The sequence below is a fragment of the Loxodonta africana genome, chromosome 15 (genome assembly GCF_030014295.1).
Source record: "Loxodonta africana isolate mLoxAfr1 chromosome 15, mLoxAfr1.hap2, whole genome shotgun sequence".
NCBI classification, from domain to species: domain Eukaryota; kingdom Metazoa; phylum Chordata; class Mammalia; order Proboscidea; family Elephantidae; genus Loxodonta; species Loxodonta africana.
Window position 1 is genome coordinate 25,396,297 of NC_087356.1, and position 25,008 is coordinate 25,421,304.

General features: G+C 39.8%; 1 long non-coding RNA gene across 1 annotated transcript; it reads left to right on the top strand.

Moving 5' to 3' along the window:
* The first annotated feature begins 1,720 nt into the window (after positions 1-1,720).
* LOC135227777 (uncharacterized) lies at positions 1,721-13,848 on the top strand. The gene is made up of 3 exons (XR_010317948.1): positions 1,721-2,287; positions 4,712-4,768; positions 6,484-13,848. It is a non-coding gene; the product is annotated as an uncharacterized LOC135227777 (long non-coding RNA).
* The last annotated feature ends 11,160 nt before the right edge of the window (positions 13,849-25,008 follow it).

Here is a 25,008-nt window from a genome sequence, read left to right on the forward strand (position 1 = left end):
GTGGATGGCTTTAACAAAGAGAAATTTATTTTCTCACAGTCCAGTAGGTTACAAGTCCAAGTTCAGGACGTAGGCTCCAGGGGAAGTCTTTCTCTCTCTGTCGGCTCTGGAGGAAGGTCCTCGTCATCAATCTTCCCCTGGTGGAGGAGCTTCTAAGGTGCACGGATCCCTTGTCCAAAGGACACGCTCCTCTTCTGGTGCTGCTTTCCTGGTGGTATGAGGTCCCCAACTCTCAGCTTGCTTCCCTTTCCTTTTATCTCTTGAGAGATAAAAGGTGGTGCAGGCCACACCCTAGGGAAACTCCCTTTACCTTGGATCAGGGAGGTGACCTGAGTAAGGGTGGTGTTACAAATCCACCCCAATCCTCTCAACATAAAATTACAGTCACAAAATGTAGGACAATCACACAATACTGGGAATCATGGCCTAACAAAGTTGACACATATTTTCTGGGGGGACACAAGTCAATCCATGACAGAATGAGAGGGCCACAGCACTGCTACTCTTTGCAGGCATCAGGGATATTATGACTCCTCAAAATCTTGTTTCTATTAAAGACTTACTGCATTTATAATGATTCATGCTGCATGGAATTGCCTAAATAGCCTTTAATTATGTCCTCCCCCCCACCCCAAGTTTTAGTTTTTCTCCTAACTGTCCACTTCCTATTTTCTTTGAGGTAGGGTAGGTGAGAAGGACTCTGTCTCAGAATGGACATCTCATAACTACCTCTGAACCCTGGAAGATGTTTCCAGAACAGCCCAGGCCACTCCAGGCACAAACTAGGCAATAGAGAGAGCAGGGCTTGTTATCAGCATGAAGGCTGCCCAGGCCCCTCTCCCCACACATGACCCTTCCCTCCACTGGCATATGGGTAGAGGGGTTGTACCATTCCCAGATGTTGCAAACCAACTGATAGATTGAGGTTATGGCCCTTTGATTGAATTCCTGTGACTTAATTTGGAGTCATCATCTTCTCCCCACAAACTAACGTTGAGGAAACCTGTTCATTCCTGCACTTATATGATAAGAGAGAGAGCAAGCGCAGAGAAAGAGCCCACTGCCAGGCACCACCCTAAGGCTGCCAGAACTGACTGTCATATGAGAGAAGACAGAGCAAGAGGACACAGAGATGCTCAGAAGTTCAGACCACTTTACCACAAGGTGCCATGGAAGAAGAAAGCTAAACAGAAGGGACAACTGCACCAAGAGGGGTCCCAGATGCAGCTCAAGTCCTGCCAGATGAGATGAAGGTGAAATCCTGCTGGATGAATCATTAACACTCAGTGTCCTGTTGCAGATGATCCAAATGCAGCTGACATCCCTACAGCCCATAATCCTGGACTCATCATGACAAGTTTCTCCCTGAGAAAATGACTGTCAACCCTGGGCTCTTACCCTCTGTCCTTCAGACCCACCTCTACCCAGAGCCATTCCTCTTGGGGACAAGGCAAATGGAGCTGCACAAATTGTTAGGGGATGGTTTAGGAACTGCGTTGAGTGATCCACTCTTTAGTATTTCCCACGATACCCATTTTGTCAACGCAGAATTATTTAAGACAGACTAACCCAGACTATACTGTCTAACAGCACTCCAGAACTGAGGCACTTGGCTTAAATAAGTGATTGACATAGGTCTGGACCGAAACTTCCTTTTGCCCCTCCCCCCTTTTTTCCTTCGGCTTTCAGAATATGTGCAAACCCTCCCCCTCTTCTCTTGGGTAAACAGCTATACGGTTATGTTTACTTAAGACTGTGATAAAAATGCTCTGTTCTCAGAAGGAATGCTTGTAGCTGATGTATAACAAGGTTGTGGTTTATAGTTAAGCAAGTGACAAGACTGTTCCAGGAAGGAAATGACAAGAATGTTTCCTGAAAAGGTGTTTGTGTAAGATTGTTCTCAGAAAATTGCTTGCATAGTTTTGTCCCCAGAAGGTCTGAGATGGAAAATAGATTAACCAAATCGTGAAAGGTTGACTTGTGATTCATGTGTACCCTCCAGCCCTCATGTATAAAAATCCTTCTCTCCTTTCAGACTTCGGAGCACTTGGAACCTCTTCCTTTGTGCTGCCCAAACTACAGTTTTTCTGTTCCTCAATAAAACACTTTCCTTTTCTACTCCACACAGAGTAAGAGAGCTATTTCTTTGACATATTTGGTGTCAGAATTGCGGGATTTTGAAGGTGCATTATCTTTCACGACCCCCAGGGCATGAGGACTCAGGCTCTGGTACCAGCAAGCCGTTTGGGTTCTTCACTTCCATGATTTTCTCAGATGTTGTCTTAAGGTAAATAACCTCTTGAATTCAAGCTTTCCTTTCTTGCATTGATAGCTCAGGTTTTCCTATGGATTTGTTTTGATTCTTTCAAGTAAAATTTGTTTGTTGTGACTGCCTCAGTATGGGATGCTAAATTCCAGAAAGCAGCTGATTTTCCTAGTGGAACTCTGGCTAGCTACATGGCCAAGAACTATTAGTGTAGGTCTTGTTTGTATTTGGATTTTCATTTGAGTTCCCTAATGACAGTTTGTTAGGTCAGTGGGCACTCTGGGGTTCTTTTGGTTAACTTTTCTGCAAAATAAGTTAGAGAACTGAGGCTCCCCAGTTTAACAGCCCCAAGGGGATGTCTATTTTGATCGGTTTCCTTGCTTTTTTGTTTGTGAGCAATTTAAAGCTTGTTAGAAATGCCCGCTATGAAAAATCTGCAAAAGACTTAATTCTAATGAACACGGCAGTAATTAACACTCAGAAGCCCTGGGAAGGGTGGTCAAAAGAAAATATTTTTAACTGTTTTCATGCAGACATTCTATCTGGTAGTGAGTTCTCTAAGAAACATCAGGACAGTAAAATTGCTTCCCTGTAGCACACTGTCTCTAAATTAACTGAGCATAATGAATTAAGTTCAAAAAGAATGAAACCAGGTTTCATATGGTTGTTATGAAGGAGTCCCAGAGTCTTTAAGAAGACATTCAGTGAATTTTATTTGACTTTGGGAGACCAAAGTTCCAACCTGTTCTTAACATCCTCGGTAAATGGTTTGAGGGTTATGTACAAAAAAACACTATAAGCTGAATATACTTGAAGTAATTTAGAATTTCAGTGATCATCTTGGGAAAATGAATATCCATCTGCTCTTTTTCCTTCCATTTTGGGAAAATGAATTCCCATTTGCATTGTCTTTTCTTTCCTTTGGGAAACTTTTGATGCTCAGTTTCAGTCAAAGAGTGTAAATAAAATCCCTGTATCTGAGACTCTGGAAAGTTAGTAAGCTTATCTAGGACTTAGATTGCTATATACGTTTTTAAGAAACTGAGTTGTTTGTGTTGTGTGGTATTATATAAGCCTGTTTTTGTTTCATTTTGTTTTTGAGCTAGCCTCACAGGATGATGAATTTATGTGGCCTTTCTGTTTCATTTTGTTTTGAGAATTTGCCTCTAGCCAGGAGTGCTGTGTCTGAGTTTTCATATCAAGTTGAAGGCCATGGCTGGTGTTTTTCATGGAGCTGTCTAAAATATCAGTTCTTATCTTTTCCAAGAAAAACTGCTACTTGTATCTGGGCTTTTAAAAGTCACTCTGAGAAACTTTTATATGAATCAGCCTATTTTAAAAGTGTGCTGAAAAAAAGGATCATTTTTAAAATTATGATTGGTATAACAAGGCCTTAAAAAGGACAAATTATTCTAAATTGCTTCTCTAAAGGTTGCTATAAAGCATGCAAAAGACAAGGTTATGAAAATATAATAATTTCCCACCTCTAAATGGTATTATTAAATTATATTATAATATTTCTTCAAAGAACTTACTCTAATTGGATTAATGATAAATAAACACTTACATAAATTGAGTAGTACTAATATCCCCAGGAATTAATGAAAGTGAATTTGTTTGGATAAAAGTTTTTATGTTTTGTAGTATGTCAACTTAAAACTTGTTTTCAAGATCTTTTTAAGTAATTTAGGCTAGATCAGATATATGAAATGTGTTTTGTTAAGGGAAGAGATAGTAATTTTGTCCTAAAGTGAAAAAGACTTGTTGTTTCAAAATGAGAAGGAAAAAAGTATAGAAGAAGAATTTGGATGGATATGGAAGTTGTAGAAGATTAGAAAAAAGTAGAAAGTTAAAAAGTGAGGATTAAACTATTTACCAAGAGAATAATACAAATTAAAAGTAAAGAATTTGGTTATCTCTTGTCTTTCAAAATACCTGGCCCAACTTAAACATATGTAAGTGAATTAACTTTTTCTTCTTGATAATGAACATTTGAAACCCACACTTCTCCAGAGAAAGTTTTAAAAAGACCCCTCCCAACAAAATGAAAACTTTTTTTAAGACAAAAGAAAGTTAAGATAAATGATGTGGACATTAATGAGATCTAAAAGAGAAATGCTATCTTAATATAGTTATCAGAAATTGGGTGCATCACCAACATAAAGAAACCTATGGACAGATCTAAAGTTGGATTGAGAAGATGTACGAAATGGTAAAAATTTGAATAGAAATATAGACTATTTAGACAAACGTGACTTCAACAGTAATTACGTTTTGTAGTAAATAGGCTTAAATAATTTCCAAAAATTTTAAGTGGCTTACTAATATTGAATTAATGAATAATTAAAGTTTATAGGCTCTTCTTATGCCACAGAGAAAGGATATATATGTATGTGTATTTGGATCTAGTAATGAATTTTTTTTTTTTTTTTTGGCTGCTTGAAGAGTTGTGCTGTGGGAGATGTGTAACAAAGACAAGCAATTTGGAAGATTTATTATAAGGTAATTTGATGTGGTCGAAATTCTTGTTTGCTACAGCTAAAGGTTTGACGGGTTAATTGATGGGAATTTTTAAGAGCTTTAATGCCAAATAGCATACAAATAAACAATTCGGTTTCTTGCTGTTACGGTAACAAATTTTTCCTTGATTACTAGGTCGAATAGATAATTTTATTCTTTGTGCAACCTGCCTTGAAGGTAAGGGTTTGAGAGAATAAATTTCTGAGTCAAAAACCAAGCTGTATGGCTTTAGAAAAAGCTAAGATTTTTACTTTAAGGAATTTTGATTGAAAAATTCAAGTGTTGCTTCTCAGTGACATATGATAAACTCCTAACAACTCTAAAACCTTATTGAAAATCACAGAATATTTGTTTCTGTTTCATAAAGAGAAAAGTGCTTTAAAAAATGCTTATTTACTGTGTTATGAATTATATGAAACATGCTGTTAAATCAAGAGACGTGCCCAGTTTTCTTTGGGTTACAGTTTATATGCCAGTACTGGGGAAGTCAGCACAACTTGACCAGAGAAACTTCACAGAAGCTTCACAGACAAATTCAAGTACACTGAGAAACCAAGCTACTGGGCTGAGGGCTAGGGACCATGGTCTTGGGGGACATCTAGCTCAACTGGCATAACATAGTCTATAAAGAAGTCATTCTACATCCAATTGTGGTGAGTAGCAGCTGGGGTCTTAAAAGACTGCGAATGGCCATCTAACATACATCTAGTGGTCCCATCCCAGATGGAACAAAGGAGAAACCAAAGACACAGGGAAAGATTAGTCCAGTGGACTAATGGACCACAGCTACCATAACCTCCACCAGACTGAGTCCAGAACAACTAGATGGTGCCTGGTTACCACCACCAACTGCTCTGTTAGGGATCACAGTAGAGGGCTCCGGACAGAGGAGGGGAAAAATGTAGAACAAAATCCAAATTCCCCCTGCCCCTCAAATAAAGAACAGGCTTGCTGCTCTGGCAGACTGGAAAAACCCTGAGAGTATAGCCCCTGGACACCCTTTTAACTCTGTACTGAAGTCACTCTTGAGGTTCACCCTTCAGCCAAGGATTAGACAGGTATATAGGGCCAACAATAACACATGTGAGGAATGTACTTCGTAGTTCAATTCATGCATAGGAGACTAATGGGCATGCCAGCCCAAAAGCAAAGACTAGAAGGCAGGAAGGGACAGGAAAACTGGACGAATGGAAACAGAGAACTGAGGGTGGAGAAGGGGGGACTGTTGACACATTGTGAGGTTGGCAACCAATGTCACAAAACAATTTGTGTATTGACCGTTTAATTTTATTATTTCAATTACTAACTTAGTTGTAACTTGGTTTCCTTGAAATCTAGCATCATCAAAGCCAACAGTTTTAACTAAGGAATTCACATAGTTTACCCATGGAGTTTTTATTACTATTCAGATGTTTAGAGACTAGATAATCTTGGTATATTCTTGTTATATCCTGACTATTTAGTATTATGTCTCAAGATCTTTATGTGCTGTATTTGAAGCTCTTAGAAGCTCTTAGAAAATAAGGTTAATCGTTATATTTACAGATATTTTCATCTAAAGTTTTTTTTTAATTTATTTTATTTTACTTTGCATTAGTTTTATAATTAATTATTATCAGGTCTTTCACTTTTAAGAATTATTAGTGTAAGTTAACCATGAATATTTTTAAGTCTGTCATCTTCTTTGTTATCTTCAGATAAGTTTTCACTGAAAATGCTTTACCAAAATATTTCAACAAAAATGGACTGGGCCTGGGGAGGCAGGCACAAGATGGTGGAGTAGTCACATGCTTCCTGTGGTCCCTCTTACAACAAAGACCTGAAAAAAGTGAATTTATTATGTATGACAATCTAGGACCACTAAACATCAAAGGCGAAGTTGATTAATCAGACTGAGTGGCAGGGGGAGGGAGAGATGGTTCAGAAGCAGCGAGAAATTACCAGAACTGAGCTGGCGGGAACTGGCACCCTGCAGATTCGATCAGCTGTGATAAGTGAGGCAAGCGGCGGTGCTTGGGATAAGTTTCCTACATCAGAGGAGACTGATTGGTGGAGAGTCTGCTCAACCCTCCAGAACTAGTGAAAAGCGGCGCTCAATTAGCAAAAGATAAATACATGCGTCTAACCTACTGCACAGATCAAAACAACTCTTTGAGAAAACCCTTCCATTTGTCTGCTCCCTCCCTGCTCTGCACCGGGTCCTGGCCACTTCAGAGATTGCCGTGTCCCCCGGGCTGGAAGTAGGACCTGTCATGTACCCTGAGCCATTCTCCCAGCCTTGGAGAGGGAACAAATTAACAAACAGGGAAAAATAATCTGTCAGCTCCCCTCAGCCGAGAACTCAGGGCAGCCAGAGCTTCTTTGGTTGACACAGGCATAAGGGGTCCATGACTTTGAAAGCCTTTCACCTCTGCGTAGACCTGTGTGGGCCCATTTCAACAGCACAGACCCTCATTAGCACAGTACAACAGGGTATATACCTGAAGCCTAACTTCAACTATATCAGCTGTATGGTGGAGTGGCAGATCCATGACATCTGACGCCACTCTGCAGAGTCCTCACCAGCCACATCAGGGGCCTGAGGACTAGTGGCTCCACCCACACCACCTAACTATCCATGACAGGGGTTCAAGAATAAGTGGTACCTCCCAGTCCTTACAGCCAACAGCATTGGGTCCCAATAGTCTGGCTGCAAAGCCCACTCACCTATGTGTTATAGGGAACAGGGATATGCTTTCCTTCCAGACACTCAGGCGCAGCTGTCAGCTCTCTGCTCAGCATGTGATGCCTTACTGCAGCCAAATACCTGTGCCTACACCAATCACCCCTGCAGGTGAGGGCCTGCACCACACACTTGGTTACCAACTATCTGGACACCTGAGCTGAATTGATACGAGAAATGTAAATGGACTCCTGGGCTGACATACCTAGTAACAGATCTAACCACTTGTTGACAGGATGTGAGAGCTTCAGAGGCACCAATAATCAAACTAGCTCACAAAAGCAGCCTATTTGGGCATTTCAAAAAACAAAACAAAACAAGAAGCCAGGACATAGTAACCAAACATAAAATAAATAAATATAACTTATTGATGGCTCGGAGACAAGAATCAATATCAAATCACGTAAAGAGGCAGACCATGATGGCTTGAGTAAGCTCCCAAAACAAAGAATCAAGAAATCTTCTGACGAAGAGAATTACTGGAGGTAGAATACAAAAGATTAATACAGAGACCTCTCCAAGAGATCAGGCAAAACGCAGAACCATTCAAGGAACACACACACAAAGCAATAGAGGAACTTAAGAAGATTATAGAACAGCATAATGATGAATTTAATAGGCTGCAAGAATCCATAGAGAGACAGCAAACAGAAATCCAGAAGATTAACAATAAAATTTCAGAATTTGACAACTCAATAGAAAGCCATAGGAGCAGAATTGAGGCAATAGAAGTGAGAGTTAAGTTAGTGAGATTAAAGATAAAGCACTTGACATCAACATATTTGAGGAAAAATCAGATAAAAGAATTTAAAAAAATGAAGAAACCCTAAGAATTACGTGGGATTCTATCAAGAGGAATAACATACACATGATTGGAGTACAGGGACGGGGGTGATAAGAGAAAATACAGAGATAATTGTTGAAGATGTGTTGGCAGAAAACTTCCCTGATATTGTGAAAGATGAGAAGATATTTATCTAAGATGCTCATCGAATCCCACACAAGGCAGACCCCAAAAGAAATTCACCAAGATGTTTTATAATCAAAGTTGCCAAAAGCAGACATAAAGAGAGAATTTTAAGAGTGGCTCGGGATAAACAAAAAATCACCTACAAAGGAGAGTCCATAAGAACAAGCTCAGATTACTCAGCAGCAACCATGCAGGCAAGAAGGCAATGGGATGACATTTATAAAGCCTTGAAGGAAAACAATTGCCAAACAAGAATTATATATCCAGCAACACTGTCTTTCAAACATGATGGTGAAATTAGGGCATTTTCAGATAAACAGAAGTTTAGGGATTTGCAAAAAAAAAAAAAAAAGTTACAAGAAATACCAAAGGGAGTCCTCTGGTTAGAAAATCAATAACATCTGATAACAACCCAAGAATAGAACACAGGACAGAGCAACCAGATTTCAACCCAGATAGGAAGTCACAAAAATAAATCAAAGATAAAACACTGAAAATAGGGAAACAGAGATGTCAATATGTAAAAGATGTAAAAGACAACACTTGCCTTAGTCATCTGCTATAACAGAAATACCACAAGTGGATGCATTAACAAAGAGAAATTTATTTTCTCACAGTCTAGTAAGTCCAAATTCAGGGTGTCAGCTCCAGGGGAAGGCTTTCTGTCTCTGTCAGCTCTGGAGGAAGGTCATTCTTGTCAATCTTTCCCTGGACTAGGAGCTTCTCTGCACAGGGACTCTGGATCCAAAGGACACACTATGCTCCCGGTGCTTCCTTCTTGGTGGTATGAGGTCCCCAACTCTCTGCTTACTTCCCTTTCCTTTTTATCTCTCTCAAGAGAAAAGGTGGTGCAGACCACACCCCAGGGAAACTCCTTTTCATTGGATCAGGAATGTGACCTGGGTAAGGGTGTTACAATTTCACCCTAATCCTCTTTAACATAAAACTACATTCATGAAATGGAGGACAACTACACAATACTGGAAATCATGACCCAGCCAAACTGATACACACATATTTGGGGGAACATAATTCAATCCACGACAACACTAAAACAAAAAAGACTGCCTAAAAAAATTAGTCAGAGATGTTTCATATGGAAAGGAAGTCAAGGTGATATCAAGAAATAAAAGATTGGTTTAAACTTAGAAAAATCGGGGTAAATATTGAGATAACCACAAAGGAAACTAACAATCCTATACATCAAAATAAAAAGCAAGAAAAATATAAAGTCTCAGCAAACACAAAATCAACAGCAATGAAGAAGATGAAAAGAACATACATAAAGGAAAATTACTCAAAACAGAAAATTAAGTGAAACAAAGAAGCTGTCAACAACACATGAAAAGAATACATCAAAATGACAGCACTAAACTCATACCTATCAATAATTACACTGAATGTAAATGGACTAAATGCACCAATAAAGAGACAGTGGCAGAATGGTTAAAAAAAAAAATCATCCATCCATGTGCTGCCTCAAAGAGACACACATTAGACTTAAAGACACAAACAATCTAAAACTCAAAGGATGGAAAAATATATCAAACAAACAACAATCAGAAAAGAGCAAGAGTGGCAATATTAATCTCTGGCAAAATAGACTTTAATGTAAAATCCACCACAAAGGATAAGGAAGGACACTATATAATGATTAAAGGGTCAATACACCAGGAAGACATAACCATAATAAATACTTACACACCCAATGACAGGGCTTCAAGATACATAAAACAAACTCTAACAGTATTGAAAAGAGAGCTAGACAGCTCCACAATAATAGTAGGAGACTTCACCACATCTCCTTCGGTAAAGGTCAGAACATCTAGAAAGAAGCTCAAGGAAGACACAGAAAATCTAAATGCCACAATCAACCAACTTGACATCATAGACATACATAGAACACTCCACTCAACAGCAGCCAAGCATACTTTCTTTTCCAATGCACATGGAACATTCTCCAGAATAGACCACATATTAGGCCATAAAGCAAGCCTTAACAGAGTCCAAAACATCGAAATATTACAAAGCATCTTTTCTGACCATAAAGCCATCAATAAGAGAAAAAGCAAGGAAAAAAATCAACCACACGGAAACTGAATGACATCTTGCTCAAAAACTACTAGGTTATAGAAAAAATTAAGGATGGAATAAAGAAATTCACAGAATCAAATAAGAATGAAAACACATCCTACTAGAACCTTCAGGACACAGTAAAAGTGGTGCTCAGAGGTCAATTTATAGCAATAAATGCACACATCCAAAAAGAAGAAAGGGCTAAAATCAAAGGATTATCCTTACAACTCGAACAAACAGAAAGGGAGCAGCAAAAGAAGTGCTCAGGCACCAGAAGAAAGAAAACAATAAAAATTAGAGTAGAATTAAAATAGAGAACAGAAAAACAACTGAAAGAGTTAACAAGACCAAAAGCTGGTTCTTTGAAAAGATTAACAAAATTGATAAACCACTGGCCAAACTGACAAAAGAAAAACAGGAGAGGAAGCAAATAACTGGAATAAGAAATGAAATAGGCAATATTACAACAGACCCAACTGAAATTAAAAGAATCATAACAGAACACTATGAAAAACTGTACTCTAACAAATTTGAAAATCTAGAGGAAATGGACAAATTTCTAGAAACTTACTACCTACTTAAACTAACACAAACAGATGTAGAACAACTAAATAAACCCATAACAAAAGAAGAAATTGAAAAGGTAATTAAAAATCTCCTAACAACAACAACAAATCCCTGGCCCTGACTGGTTCACTGGAGAGTTCTACCGAACTTTCAGAGAAGAGTTAACACCACTACTACTAAAGGTATTTCAGAGCATAGAAAAGGATGGAATACTCCCAAACTCATTCTATGAAGCCAACGTAACCCTGATACCGAAACCAAATAAAGACGCCACAAAAAAAGAAAGTTACAGACCAATATCCCTCAAGAGCTTAGACGTAAAAATCATCAACAAAATTCTAGCCAATAGAATTCAACAACATATCAAAAAAATGATTCACCATGACCAAGTGGGATTCATACCAGGTATGCAGGGATGGTTCAACATTAGAAAAACAGTCAATGTAATCCATCACATTAAGTAAAACAAAGGCAAGAACCACATGATCTTATCAATTGATTTAGAAAAGGAGTTTGGCAAAGTTCAACTCACATTCAACTCACATTAACAAAATAGGAGAAGAGAAAATTCCTCAATATAACAAAGGACATTTATTCAAAGCCAACAGCCAACAGTCATCCTAAATGGAGAGAGACTGAAAGCATTCTTCTTGAGAATGGGAACCAGACAAGGATGCGCTTTATCACCACTCTTATTCATCTTTATTTATCACCACTCTTGCTTTAGATCCTAGCCAGAGCAATTAGGCTAGAAAAAGAAATAAAGGACACCCAAATTGGTAAAGAAGAAGTAAAAGTAACTCTATTTGGAGATGCTATGGGTATAATGTTATACGGAAACCCTGGTGGCGTAGTGGTTGTGCTATGACTATTAACCAAAAGGATGCCAGTTCTAATCCACCAGGTGCTCCTTGGAAACTCTATGGGCCGGTTTTATTCTGTTGTATAGGGTTGCCATGAGTTGGAATCAACTCGACGGTAATGGGTTTAGTTTTGGGTTTTATGATGTTATACACAGAAAATCCCAAAGAATCCACAAGAAAAGTACTGGAACTAATAGAAGAGTTCAGCAAAGGATCAGGAAACAAGAAAAATATACAAAAATCAGTTAGATTCCTCTACACCAACAAAGAACTTTGAAGAGGAAATCACCAATCAATACCATCTACAATAGCCCCCAAGAAGATACTTAGGAATAAATCTAACCAGAGATATAAAAGACATATACAAAGAAAACTACAAGACACTACTGCAAGAAACTAAAAGAGACCTACAAAGTGGAAAAACATACCTTGCACATGGATAGGAAGACTCAACATTATCTCAAACATGTCTATTCTACCCAAAGCAATCTATAGATGCAATGTAATCCCAATCCAAGTTCCAATGGCATTTTTTAATGAGGTGGAGAAACCAATTACCAACTTCATATGGAAATGGGAGAGGCCCTGGGTAAAGTAAAGCATTACAAAAGAAGAACAAAGTGGGAGGCCTCACACTACCTGATCTTAGAATCTATTATACTGCCACGTAGTCAGAACAGCCTGAAATTGGTACAACAGATACACAGATCAATGGAACAGAATTGAGAATCCAGACATAAATTCACCCACCTATGAACAGCTGATATTTGACAAATTCCCAAAATCTGTTAAAAGGAGAAAAGACAGTCTGTTTAACAAATGGCGCTGGCATAACTGGATATCCACCTCAAAAAATGAAACAAAACCCACACCTTATACCATGCACAAAACTGACTCAAAATGGATCAAAGATCTAAATATAAAATCTAAAATGATTTAGATCATGGAAGAAAAAATAGGGACAACACTAGGAGCCCTAATACATGGCCCCATAAACAGTATACAAAATATTACTAACAATGCAGAAGAGAAACTAGGTAACTGGGAGCTCCTAAAAATCAAACACCTATGTTCATCCAAAGACTTCACTAAAAGAGTAAAAAGATTACCTACAGACTGGGAAAAAGCTATGACGTTTCTGACCAGTGCCTGATCTCTAAAATCTACATGATACTGCAAAAACTCAATTCTAAAAAGACAACCCAATCAAAAAATGGGCAAAAGATATGATGAGGCACATCACTAAAGAATACATTCAGGTAGCTAACAGATACATGAGGAAATTCTTATGATGATGAGCCATTAGAGAAATGCAAATCAAGACTACAATGAGATTTCATCTCACCCCAACGAGGCTGGCATTAATCCAAAAAACACAAAATAATAAATGTGGGAGAGGTTGTGGAGAGACTGGAACACTTATACACTGCTGGTAGTACAATCACTTTGGAAATCGATTTGGCACTTCCTTAAAGAGCCAGAAATAGAACTACCATACGATCCAGCAATCCCATCCCTTGGAACATATCCTAGAGAAATAAGAGCCCTCACATGAATAGATATATGCACACCCATGTTCACTGCAGCACTGTTTACAATAACAAAAAGATGGAAGCAACCAAGGTGCCCATCAATGGATGAATGGATAAATAAATTACTGTATATTCACACAATGGAATACCATGCATCGATAAAGAACGGTGATGAATCTGTGAAACGTTTCATAGCATGGAGGAATCTGGAAGGCATTATGCTGAGTGAAATTAGTCAGTTGCAAAAGTTTGTTGCAAAATATTGTATAAGACCAATATTATAAGAACTCGAGAAACAGTTTAAACAGAAAAGAATATATTCTTTGATGGTACTAGATGGGGGAGGGAGGGAGGGAGGGAGGGAGGTATGCACTAATTAGATGGTAGATAAGAACTACTTTAGGTAAATGGAAAGACAACACACAATAATGAACCAAAAGCAAAGAAGTTTCCTGAATAAACTGAATGCTTCGAAGGCCAGCATAGCAGGGGTTGGGGGGTTGGGGACCATGGACTCAGGGGACATCTAAGTCAATTGGCATAATAAAATCTATTAAGAAAACATTCTGCATCCCACTTTGGGGTGTGGCATCTGGGGTCTTAAAAGCTAGCAAGCGGCCATCTAAGATGCATCAGTTGGTCTCAACCCACCTGGATCAAAGGTGAATGAAGAACACCAAACACACAAGGTAATTAGGAGCCCAAGAGACAGAAAGGGCCACATAAACCAGAGACTACATCAGCCTGAGACCAGAAGAGCTAGATGGTGCCCAGCTACAACCGATGACTGCCCTGACAGGAAACGCAACAGAGAACCCCTGAGGGAGCAGGAGAGCAGTGGGACGGAGACCCCAAATTCTCATAAAAAGACCAGACTTAATGGTCTGACTGAGCCTAGAAGGACCCTGGTGCTCATGGCCCCCAGACCTTCTGTTAGCCCAAGACGGGAACCATTCCCAAAGCCAACTCTTCAGACAGGGATTGGACTGGACAATGGGATTGAAAATGATGCTGGTGAAGAATGAGCTTCTTGGATCAAGTAGACGCGTCAGACTATGTTGGCATCTCCTATCTGGTGGGGAGATGAGAGGGCAGAGGGGATTAGAAGCTGGCAGAATGGACATGAAGACAGAGAATGGAGGGAAGGAGTGTGCTGTCTCATTAGGGGGAGAGCAATTAGGAGGACATAGCAAGGTATATATACATTTTTGTATGAGAGACTGACTTATTTGTAAACTTTCACTTAAAGCACAATAAAAATTAAAAACAAAACAAAACAAAAAAAGTATGCTTGTAGCTGATGTCTAACAGTGTTGTGGGTTATGGTTAACAAGCGACAAGACTGTTCCAGAAAGGAAATGATGAGTATGTTCCCCCCAAAAAAATTTATGAAAAATTGTTCTTAGGAAATTGCTTACACAGTTTTGCCCCCGGAAAGTCTGTGATGGAAAATAGATGAACCGATATTTTGAAAGGCTTACCTGTGATTCACGTGTAATTCACAGCCCTCATATATAAAAATCCCTCTCCCCTTTCAGACTTCAGAGCCCTTGAAACCTCTTTCTTTGTGCTGCCTAAACTGCAGTTTGTTCTATTTCTCAATAAAACTCTCCTTTTCTACTCCACACAGAGTAAGAGAGTTATTTCTTTGACAATACCTATATAGATTATTATGTACTGATGCAATTTTCTTGTTAGTTATCATTGCACAAGGCCACATTCCTTTCGTATGCTATGCGATTTCCCCTAAAAGGAAGTGGAATTTCTCATTGTTAATCATCTTGTGAAGAGTTTTATTCTGGGGTAGGAAAGAGTCAGAGTGAGTGATACATAGGTTTTTGGAAGAGTTGGATTTGGACTCAAAGCCTTAGCTCAAGAGTAGACTGTTCGTGGAGATAAGGTGACTCCTGTCAGGCAGAGGCATGAGTCTGGGCCTGGGCCAGGGCCACATTTAGGGGCAGCTACTTTTACCCACTACTCTGTATGTTGTCTCCTTCCATCTGCCACCCCCTGTTACCTGCAGATCTTTAGTTATGACCTGGGTTAGCCATCACTCCAATGAATTGAGGGATGAGTGTATGTTCATACCTGGAAAGAGGTGATACAGGCAAGAGCAACAACGGTATTGGGTAACACATCAGTGCAGTGAGCAGTGGCCTGGTGGTGAAGGTTCATTGGTGGACCTGCTGACAGAAGTCAGACATAGGCCCTAGTAGCAAGCTTCACCTGGGAGAGATATGTGGAACATACAATCATCTCAGCTTGAGCCTCAGAAATCCTTGAGGGCAGGGGGGTAACCAGATAAAAGACTGGCATTCCTACAGTGAAGTATCATAGGGTCATTGGAACATTTTAATTTTGAACATAGTCTTCTGGAAATGCGAAGTTATTCTTCCAAATGTGGCCTTGCTCTATACATGTCCCAACCAGAGGATCACAGAAGCAGAGTGTCTGAGCTGTGGTATGAACATAAATAGAAATATGATCTTGCAGACTGGTAAAGACTGAGACATATAAGTTACAATTATAAAAGTGATAATCAGTTAGAAAATGAATTTTTAAAGTGGCACATTCAAACATAAACTAAACACGTTGCAGCCAAACCTATGAAAAAAAGTTCAAAAACCTTTAAAAAAACTACTATAATTTTTGGAAATGTGGAAGCCTATTATTTATCTTGAAAAAGCCTCATGGTACATTTCCAATAATGCTTAAAAATATTAGGTCCCTAAGAATAATCCCTACCAAAAATGTGTAAGATATCCGTGGAGAAGATAATCAAACTTTATAAAAAGACAAAACTAAAAAATACCTAAAAAAGTGGGGGCTCATGACTTGACAGGCAACTGGCTTGGTTCTTTTGGTCCACGACATATTTATGGATGAGAAAACTCAAAATCATAAAGATGTCATACACCTGCTACCTAGATTCAACTATTAACATTTTATCAAAATTCTTTATCACGTGTATATTCAGCTACAGGGAGCACTAGTGGTACAGTGGTTAAGCACTGTGTTGCTAATCAAAAGTTCAGCAGTTCAAACTCACCAGCTGCTCCGTGAGGGAAAGATGTGGCAGTTTGCTTCTGTAAAGATTTACAGCCTTGGAAACCCTATGGGCCATCTCTACTTTGTCCTATAGGGTAACCATGAGTTGGAATTGACTCGATGGCAATGGGTTATATCCATCTATACATCAATCCATCTTAATTTTTGGATGCATGCAAACTACATTACAGACATCAAAATATTATTAATTAGAGAGGCTTAAGAATCTTCGAAACACCTGGGCAGTTTGAATTCAGCCCCCAAACTTTAGGAAGGCTAGCTTTTATTTATAAATTCTTTTCCCCCCAGTACCTAAAGCCCTGGTGATGTAGTGGTCAAGAGATGGGGCTGCTAACCAAAATGTCACAGTTCGAATCCACCAGCCACTCCTTGGAAACTCCATGAGGCAGTTCTACTTCGTCCTATATGGCCACCATGAGTTGGAATTGACTCGATAGCAACAGGTTTGGCTTAGTTTTTTGGTACCTAGCAAAGGCTGACAGACATGTATTCTTGCTGCCTCCTTTCTTGTGGGATCAATATTTTCTCTGGTGCTTCTTGTAACTGATGGAGTAGACTTTGGAAGTCACCACCTTATTTGGGTCTCCAATGTGATGTTCCACATTGAGAGTGTTCTGCCCTGTGTGTGGCCTTACAAATGAAGTTCCAGGTCATGGGGAATTGTCGGAAGCCCCTAGAGCTAGCACTAACTTTATTTCTCACTTATCTCTCTGAATTCCTATTCCTGTTTGTTTGGGGCCTCTAGATACTTTCCTTACTTTCTTATCAGCATATATTTGAAAATGTTTTTTAATCCAGCATTTAGTGATGATTTGTACCATGGCCAAGCACTGTGGTATTCAGCAGGTACTCAATAAATTCTGATTGGCTATAAATTAATACACACAAATCATACAGCTGGGTATGTCCTAGGGTTCTGTCCCTAGATCTGCCATCTCCATCTGTTGCCATCCTCAGGTTGCTGTGTTATGAAGTGGAATGGAGGATATAAACATTCTGGTCTAACCAAATTCTAGGAGCCTCTTTTCCTCTCCTACTTCTGTTTCTCTTCCCTCCTTCCTCATTTTCAGTTGGCCCAACATATATTAGCAGAATAAATGGAACACATTCTATCCCTTGTATAACACTCGTAGGATGCCCAGAAGTAGCTATAGGGATGAGGAAGTGGCATGATGTCACCAAGGCTTGCTCATGATTTGTATAGGAGGAAGATGTCTGGCCTATGAGCTGGTGTCCAGTGGCCTCCATAACTGAATCTCATTCAATGCTCCATACTATAAACTCAAGCCCAGCCCCTATCCCTATAGATATGTGTAGTGTATGCCAATGGCCTCACATCTCTAGCAAGGCTAGTGCATCCAGAGCCTGGAAAGCCCCAGAGAGCCTCTTACCTATCCGAATGCTGTGCTGATGATTCAGGATACCCATACAGGGCATTGCCCAAGGCTCCAGAGACCAATAAAGGACATTTATAGACATGAACTGCTTCAGCTAAACTCACTAATCCTGTATTAGCCAAAGTCTGGTGACTCAGCTTGTGAAGGGTTAATTATTTACAGGGTTCTGCTCTACCCTGGGAAAGTGAGGAAAGCAATGAGAGCAGACGAAAGGAAGCTAATAATAGGCTCCTGGCTCTCTGTGTAAGGAAAAGTCTTTACTTCAGTTAGGTAGCCCTCCCAGAGCATCAGGCTGGAGATCAGGATTCCTCTCAATCTCCCCTTGCTCGATTAACAAAAGGTAGAGGGTTTTCTTGGGGGAGGAGTCAGTCATGAGCTACACATGTCTAGTCACACCCTGAGTCTATAGGATTCATCTGGTACGAAACCTCTTCTGGTAACCTTCTACCAACTCAGCAGAGTGGAGTAATTAACTCACTCTCAGTGCCTGTCACAGCTGGACAGGTCAGCCTGACATCACACCAGGAAGCCAGGTAGTGAAATCCAGGGCTGGTTGCAGGCCCCCCTAAAACCCCCATTTGTAACTTTAGGATGTGTCTGCAGTAGATAGAAAGGAACTACTATGTGTTTACTCTGCTGGGCACACTCCTGACAGCCTGGCCAGTCTGGGTGTGGGAGGTGGTTCACCCCCTTCTCCGTGAACCTGGCCCGGCTTATCTGTGAGCCACTGCTCCTGGGTAGAGTAGAGCAGAGCTGAACAGTTTGCCTGGGGCACACCATTATGGAATGTGTAGGGGGTGGGGAGCCTCCTTGCTTCTAGGCGCCCTTGTGCTATTTGTTCTACTTCTTGGAGCCAGAGAGAGAAACACTCCAAGAACGGAATAAACCTTTTGTTCTTCCCAGAGCCTGGAATTTTTCCACATTAGAGCCCCCCAAGCCCTCCAGAGTCCCACTATGGTAAAATGACAAGAAAAGGACATTGGCTGACTGTGGGAAATCTACTCACAGCTGAGTAGTTACTGAGAAATGTCCTCCCCAACTAGGCCGAGTCTGTGCATCAAATGTTGCGAACCACTCTCTCTTGGAGATCACATTTCTGAAGTAGGAGTTAGAAGACATGGGTGGACAGGTCATAGCATCGATAGGGACGAACAGGCAAGGCACGAAATCAGCACCATCCTGGAAAATTCAGACACTGTAGTTGCTGGCAAAGGATGAGGCATCCACTGTCTGGCTAAAACGAGATGACTCGCTAGAGAGGTTTGGGGAAATGGGTACAGCGAGTCTTAGGATCCGGACAGAACTCTAAACCCAGGCCCAGCTGGGTCCTCGCCTTAGTTAAGTCCTGAATTGGCTTAGGGCATCTGTTTTCCACCTTCTAGAAAAGGGCTTGATGGTTCCTACTACTTGGATGTGCACTGAAGTATTTAATTAGTGTTTGCAAAGCAGTTTGAGATCCAGTTGTAGGGCCCACAGCCAAAAACAAAAGCCAACTTGTTTAGGTTGGCAGTAAAAAAGTTAAGTGCTCTTTACTAATTAACACCCTATTAGTAGAACAGCAATATCCATGTAGACTTACTCAAGAACATGTTTATTTTCATCACTCAGCTTAGCTTGATTTCCAAGCTAAGGAAATCTGAATTTACCTCATGGTGTGAAGCGATAAATAACTGAAACTTTCCTGCAAGCCAAACTCATCCTACAAAGAAATACGGTAACGTGGGTGCATGCGAGGAAATGCCAGTCAGACAGATGCCTGTTATGGAAATATGATAACCGGAAACCTGGGCAAATGTTTCCCAAATCAAAGCACCACTGGACTCCAGAATGCAGCCCCCGGGAAGAGCCTGGGTTCAGTGGGGGCGCCATCTGCTGGCAACATGGAGCATTTTCAGCAATTTAAATGCCAATTTCGCAGGAGTCTGCAGGAATCGAATCTGAGAGAATTAAAACCAGTTGCTGACGAGTTGACTCCCTCCGATTGATGGCAACCCCATGTGTGTCAGAGTAGAACTGTGATCCATAGCGTTTTAACAGTGGCTGATTTTTCAAAGCAAATCTCCAAGCCTTACTTTCAAGGTGCCTCTGGGTGCATTTGAACGACCGATCTTTCAATTAACAGCTGAACGTGTTAATTGTTTGCACCATCTAGAATTAGAAGGGTCCAAAAGAGGCTTATTAGATCCTCTTCAATTTCCATCAGTGGCAATAAAGTCCAACACAACACAACCATTATGAGAAAGCAAAATACACAAATATATGAAAAAAAATTTTTTTTTTTTTAACTAACATAGGACACCTGGAAAAGTTTAGAAGGGAGCAGAAGTTGCTGTTTGGGGCTACAAATACAGTAGCAAAAATGAGAAATTAATAATTTGTACCTCAGTTGGCACTTTTGGTCTTATCTCATTCTATTTAGCAGATGCATGTTAATTAAAAGCTGTAGACCAATCAAAAATGTCCACCCTGGATTTGTAATGAACTATGCTTGCATTAATTTTCATTTAAATTTAATATGGTTTCTTAATTTTTTAACCAGGCATCAAGATTAGCTAATTTGCATACCACACACATACCTCAGAATCAATCCATCCTCATCTTGAGTCAAATGAAGGAAGTGAGGAGGTGAGCCATGCAGATATCTGAGGGAAAAGTGCTTAAGTCAGAGGGAATAGCAAGGCAAAGACCCTAAGGAGCACTCCTGGCATGTTGAAGAAGAGCAAGGAGGACAGTGTGAGAAACATGGAGCAGTCCCAAACCTAACCAGAAGCCTGGAATCCAGCCTACCTCAGCCATACCACAACCAATCCATAGACCTTTGAACATAGAAATACAGCATTAGGGTCATAAGTCACTGAAGTTGGAGATGGTTACTCAGCATTATTGTGGGGGTGGCAGGTTCCCAGACCCTCTTCTTGTGTAAAGCAAAAACCTTAGGCTGCTGGTGGAGGGGCAGCAAACCCTCACACCCACAGGGCTCAGAAGGGATGGTCATAGCCTGCAGGGGGAGAGAGACACAAAGGCCTACCTGCTCTCCCAGATGTTCTCTTCTACTAAGCATACACCTTAAGCTGCTAGAGGAGAGGCAACAAAGGCTGTCATACTTAGGGTGCAGATAAAGATTCACTGCGGCAAAAAGAAGGGACCCATTGCTGTTGCCATTGCTGTTGAGTTGATTCAGACTCATTTTAAAAGGAAGGGAAGGGTAGAAGAAAAAGCTGTACTGTTGGGCAGAGGCAGGAAACAATCTTGGGTCTAAGATCTTACACCAACACCCCTCAGAGGTCTCCTACAGCTGGAGGAGGGGCAGTAAACTCTTTTATACCCACCCACAGATATAACACAGAGTTTGGCTGCCACAAGGAAGAGAAGTAGAAACAGAGAAAACCCTATCTCTGAGGCCCGGGAACACAGGGTCCCCCTAAAAAAATTAAAAAAAAAAAAAAAAACCCTCCCTAAGCCTGAATAACGGAGAACTACTCCCTGTCCCTAACACAAGCCTAGCGCAGAGTAATAAAGAACAATACTCTACCACTGAGGGAGGAGCAAGCATATGGAAAGAGAGACTCCACCCCCAGTGGTACAGGCAAGCAGGAATGGCTGAAAGCTGAGAGTGAAGCATTTATATGAGAAAACCCCTCTTATATCCTAGCTCCCACCTAACACAAGGCAACAGTAGCCCACCACTAGAGGAACTGGAAGCCTGTGAGTGCACTGATAGTAACCATAGCAACAACAAAACCCAAACCAGTTTCAACTCCTGACCAGGCTTATCCTCCATAATAATATGTGCCCATTTCCAGGCATAAATGCTGTTTATCTTAGTCTTTATGTTTCTACATGTGTCTGGCATTTGATGAAAAAATTATGGAGAATACAAAACAAGGGGAAAAATCCATTGTCAAGAGAAAAAGCATTCAACAAAACCAAACTCAGAGATGGTCCAGATGTTGGAACTAGGAACTTTAAAAACAATTAGGATCACTAAGTTAAATGATATAGTGGAAAAGTGAACGATATGCACAAACCAACGGGAAACATCATCAGAGAGATAGGAACTATAAGTAAGGGTCTAATGGAAAGGCTAGAAATAAAACAAACAAACATGATATCAGAGACAAAGAATTCCTTAAACAGGCTTAAAAGTAGACTTGCCATAGCTGAGTAAAGAATGAGTGAACTTGAAGAGAAGTCAACCGAAATTACCAAAACTTAAACACAAAGAGAAAAAAGACCAAGACAAAGTGTTGTTGTTAGGTACTGTCAAGCCAGTTCCTTCTCATTGCGACCTTATGTACAATAGAATGAAACACTGCTCAGTCCTGCACCATTCTCAAAATCCTTGTTATGCTTGAGCCCACTACTGCAGCCACTGTGTCAATTCATCTCGTTGAAGGTCTTCTTTTCACTAACTCTCTACTTTACCAAGCACGATGTCCTTCTCCAGAGACCGATCCCTTCTGATAACATGTCCAAAGTATGTGAGACGTACAGAATGCTTCCAAGGAGCATTCTGGTTGTACTTCTTCCAAGACAAATTGGTTCGTTCTTTTGGGCATCCATGGTATATTTAATATTCTTCACCAACATCACAATGCAAAGGTATCAATTTTTCTTTGGTCTTCCTTATTTATCGTCCAGCTTTCGCATGCATATGAGGTGATTGCAAACACCATGGCTTGGGTCAGACGCACCTTAGTCTTTTTAACACTTTAAAGAGGTCTTTTATGGCAGATTTGTTTGATTTCTTGACTGCCGCTTCCATGGGTGTTGATTGTGGATCCAAGTAAAATGAAATCCTTGACAACTTCAACCTTTTCTCCACTTATCATGATGTTTCCTATTGGTTCAGTCATGAGGATTTTTGTTTTCTTTTTGTTGAATCTAGGAAAACTGGAACTCATCAAAAATGAAATGGAATGCCTAAACATCGATATCCTAGGCATTAGTGAGCTGAAATGAACGGGTATTGGCCATTTTGAATCAGACAGTCATATGGTCTACTATGCCAGGAATGAAAACTTGAAGAGGAATGGCACTGCATTCATCATCAAAAACAACATTTCAAGATCTATGCTGAAGTACAACATTGTTAGTGATAGGATAATACACATTCGCCTACAAGGAAGACCAGTTAAAATGACTATTATTCAAATTTATGCACCAACCACTAAAGCCAAAAATGAAGAAACTGAAGATTTTTACCAAATTCTGCAGTCTGAAATCGATCAAACATGCAATCAGGATGAATTGATAATTACTGGTGATTAGAATGTGAAAGCTGGAAACAAAAAAGAAGGATCGGTAGTTGGAAAATATGGCCTTGGTGATAGAAACGATGCTGGAAATCACATGACAGAATTTTGCAAGACCAACGAGACAAAATAGCAAACAAAAAAAAAAGTTCTTAACCACTGCACCACCAGGGCTCTGGTCCACCCACACGTAGTAAAAATCTGAGAAGAAGAAGAGCAAGAGAACAGGGAAGAAGAAATATTTTAAGAGGTAATGGTCAAAAATTCTCCAGACCTGACTCAAGAAACTCAGAATTCCAGGCAGGATACATACCAAAAAATGAACAAAAAAACACCTAGATACCTCAAAGTCTCACTGCTAAAAAACAAAGATAAAAAGAATCCTGAAGGTAGCTCGTTGGGGGGAGAAGAAGGAGGGAAAGAAAGGCACACTATATACAAAGGAACAAAGGTAAGAATTAGAGCAGAATCTCGTCAGAAACTATGTAAGTGGAAGCAAGTGAAGCAACATATTTAAAATACTGGGGGAAAAAATGTCGATCCAGAATTCCACACACTGTGAAAATATTTTTCAAAAATAAAGGAAAAATAAAGAATTTTTCAGAAAAGCAACAGATAAGAGAATTCAATGCCAACAGGCCTGTGCTACAATAAATGTTAGAGGAAGTTCTTTGGGTAGAAGGAATATGATACTAGACAGAAACTTTGATCTATAGAAAGAAATAGCTCCAGAAATGATTTTTTCTTTAAGAAAGGTAAATATAGAGGCGTGCTTTCATTATTATTATTTTAATTGCTCTTAAAGATAATTTTCTAAAGGAAAGGTCAGCAAACTTTTTCTTAAAAGGCCAGATAGTAAATATTTTAGGCTTGCAGGCCCTGTGGTCTCTGTTGTAACTACAGGCAGTCCTGGGATTACAAATGTCTGATTTACATGTAACCCGTAGTTACGAATCAACCCCAGTAAAGCCAATTATATTAAAAATTCAAGGTACATAAAATGATTCATAATAACAAATGGGCACTACTTAAATTAAAACATTACTATTATTATTACTGTATCATTATGTTAACAATATTTTAGTGTATCTGGAAGTGTTTTTTTAATGTTTATGAATAGAAAAGTACACTATATAGTATATACTAAGACAAACATTTGACTAACTGATGTTAGATACTAACCGTACCTAAGTGTTCTGACTTACATACACATTTGGCTTAAAGATAGATTTAGGAATGGAACTTGTTCGTAATCTGGGGAATTACGAACTCTGCTCTTATAGCATGAAAGTAGCCAAAGACAACATATAAACAAATGGGCATGGATATTTTGAAGTTCAAATTGGCAGACTGAACACAGAATTTTTTTTTTTTTTCCCTTTCACCTGAGGCTCCAATAAAGTGATTGTGAGGGAATAAATTTATAGAAAAAAGTAGAACAGGGACCATTGGTAGGTGAGCTGTTCCAACAAATTTTTTGCAGATGAAAAGAGAATATAAGCTACTTGATGAATAAACAGGGTGAAACAAAACATCTCAGAATATGCAAAAGGAAAGAGCAGCAGAGGAGAAAGCTAATGGCCCCAAGACAACCCTGAGAGGCTCCAGAACCAGGCTACACTTGCCAGGTATGAAGGAGAGCAGAGATACAAAGGAGAGTCCCAAAATGAAAGACTTAATTCAAAGTACCCCCCTCTCACTTACGCTTTTCATACCTTTTGTCAAAAGATAAATTGTAGTAAGCCCAGCATTTCCCTTTGGGCTAAAATCT